This window comes from Vigna radiata, unplaced genomic scaffold (genome assembly GCF_000741045.1).
Source record: "Vigna radiata var. radiata cultivar VC1973A unplaced genomic scaffold, Vradiata_ver6 scaffold_23, whole genome shotgun sequence".
NCBI classification, from domain to species: Eukaryota; Viridiplantae; Streptophyta; class Magnoliopsida; order Fabales; family Fabaceae; genus Vigna; species Vigna radiata.
The window spans coordinates 2,605,543-2,609,000 of record NW_014541837.1 but is presented as its reverse complement, the minus strand read 5'-3'; positions in this window follow the sequence as shown (position 1 = coordinate 2,609,000).

Here is a 3,458-nt window from a genome sequence, read left to right as displayed (position 1 = left end):
GGATGAAGAATGGAAAAGCAAACCCTAGATAAGATGAAAAGGAGCCTAAGCATCCAAGAGATCCTCTCTAGAGAGTGAAATTAGGTCTGGCCACCCCCTTCTGTCAAAAGAATGCATCTAAACTCGCAATAGGGCTATTTATAGGTGAGGAGCGCAATAGAAAACAGGCCCAAGCCTAGCAAACAACCGCCTGACGGAACAAGTGTGGCGCCCGACGGTTTCCCTCAAATCGCACTATCGCCCGACGGTTTGCCTCTAATCGCAAATCTGCCTAGCGCCCACGCCAGGTGCCTACTCCTCGCCTAGGACCGTCCGACGGTGGAATTTGCCGCCGGGCGGTGCGTCGACTCTTCAAATCTTTAATTTTCTTCTCTTTTCTTGAGTTTGCGACCTTTATCTTCAACTTCATTCTTCACTTTCTCAAAAACGCTACAAAACAATGCAAAACAAGCATAATATCGCTAAAAATAGCTTTTGACTCTCTACAGTCTCATTTATTGAGTTCTGCTTGATTCTAAGCTCATTCTAAGTAGTAAAGGATGTAATTTGGTCTAAAATGACATATGAAAATAACTGTTTTTCAACCTTCATCAAACATGAACACGAATGCTGCATCGACATGCTTGCGCCTTCGTTTCCTACTTCCAACCTTCAATTGCTTTCCAATTGCTTTCCAAACCCAATGTTGAAGAACAACAAACCCTAAATCGTTCTAAATTGTATCATCATTGATGAGAGCTCTTAAAATGGGTAACAAAAAACCCAATTTTTTAATTCTTTGTTTAACTTAATTGCCACGTGTAGGGATGGCAACAGGTGAGGTCGGGCACGGATAGTGCCTACCCGTAACTCGACACGACAAAAAAAAAAATTCACCCGCTACCTGCACGGATACCTGCTTAAAATATCTGCGGATATTCGCGGGTACCGCAAATATTTAAAAAAATATATTTTTATAATTTATTAAAATCAAATTTAAATAGAATTAAAAAATATATATAGAATATAATATAAATTAAATTAAAATTTAATTTTTGTTCGGTTGAATTGGTCCGAGGGTCAGTCGTCCTTCTTTGCTTTGTTCTCTTTTGATCTTCAACCCTTCCTGAGAATGCCATCCACTCTGATGGGTTGTTGATGTGCAAAAGACACTCCAACGCTCAAGATATAAAGAAGTCTAAATTTTATTAGAATAGAAGAGGAAGATTGTACCTAGACATCAATTGTAAATTTATAGGGCTATGGCAGGCAAGCCCATTGATTAACCATTAGTGCAATATATTTTTAGGCAATTAAACTCAATAATCAATAATCAATATCGTATATTTTGTAAAGAGTAAGACAATCTGACCTATTAATTAGTACAATATATTTTTAGGCAATCAAACCCAATAATCAATAATCAATACCGTATATTTTGTAAAGAGTAAGACAATCTGACATATTAATTAGTGCAATATATTTTTAGGCAATCAAACTCAATAATCAATAATCAATACCGTATATTTTGTAAAGAGTAAGACAATATGACCTATTAATACTTGTTAATTGTCCATAAACGACAATTAATTCCTATCGGTATACTTCATATAGTACAATTTTAATTAAATTTAACCTTGTAAAATATAAATTAATAAAACCCACGTCAAAGGTTCTCTACACGCCACGTCAAGGTATCTTGCCACCTCACCCGCACAGATAAGCTGAAACTTAACCCTGTTAACTTTATTTAACGGCAAGGATCAATTTCTTTCAATTTTTCACTCTTAGAGACTTAATTGACAAAAAAAAAAAAGACGAGATGAATGTGGGACAAAAACGAAAAATAAAAAACTTCGAATGAGTTTAAACAAAATTTTACCCTATAAAAATAGTATATATAAAATATTTGTTTACCCCACAATACAGAATGTTTTGAATTAGGTAAATGTTGAGTATGCGTCATTATAAACCGTGAAAGAGACCTGAATCATGAAACATTAGATAATATTTTAGATGTGATAAGAATGTTAATATTTAAGGTGGAAACAACAATAGAATTAAAAATGTTTTAGAATATTAAAATTACAGAAAAATAAAATAGAAAATCCAAACTCGTATACAGAAAAATAAAAGAAGGGTTAAAATTATAATTTAGATTAATTTTTTTTTTTCATCTTCATTCAAACAACGCATATACACAAATAAGGTTATACTTATTAGCCAAGTGTTCTAGCAAATTTCAAGAGTAGGTATAACATTCTAGAAACTAATCTATGGAATATGTAATAAACTTAGAGTGTTGCTCCTTCCACCACCATCACACCAAATGCTTCCTCTACCATCCTATATCCAATTTATCTTTGTTATAAAATTGATGTCAATATTCGTTTCACCTTCAATCCGTTTATATATTTGAACTTTTTTTTTTATATTTTAGTTAATTATTTTTATTTTAGATTTTATTTTAATAATATTTTTTATTTACGTAATATATTATAAAAAACAAAAAATAAATAAATACTTTATAAATTAATTTAAAATATAAAAAAATTTAAATAACATTTATAAATTAATTTAAAATACAATAAATTTAAAAACTAAAAACTAAAAAAACAAGAAAAAACCTTGTCACCACATCCGTTTAAGTAATTATATAAAAAATATTTAAATAATTAATTAAATAATAATACATAAATTAAATTAATAATAACTATTTTATCAAATAAAATAAAATTAATTTTATATAATTACCTAATAAATTAATTTATTTTATTTAATTAAATAATTATTATTAATTTAATTAAATTGTAAATTTTTTTAATTAATTATAATCAACCGATGTGCCATGTCCGTTGTGGCCACATTCGTTTATGTTTTTTTTTTTAAATTTTAGTTTATTTAAATATTATATGTTATTTAATTTATAAATTATTTAATTTTTTTATAATATATTACGAAAGTTAATTTTATTTTATTTAATTAAATTATTATTATTTATACAATAAATTAATAAACTAAAAACTAAAAAAAAAAAACATAAAGTTTAAACGGATGTGGGTACATCTAGGGATAATAAGGGGTCGGGATAGTATGATACCCAAACCCGACCTACATGTATAAAAGTAGAGCTGTCAAAACAGATAACCCGACTCGACCCGGCCCAGCCCACCACGGGTTCGTCACTTAGTGAGCCAACCCAATCTGTCCCATTTATTAGCGAGTTAGAAAAACTTGAACCCGGCCCGACCCACCACGGGTTGGTGGGTAAACGGGTTGGCTCACTAGTCCATTTAATTACATTTTTTTAAAATAAAAAAAAATACAAATTTTCTGTAATTTAAATTTAAACAATTTTCACTCCCAAAAAATTATGTTAAAGACAATTCAAAATAATAATAAAAAGTACAATATAATCCAAATGTCATTCAAAAACAAACACAAAAAACATACAAATAAGTTTCTTATATTTATCATTT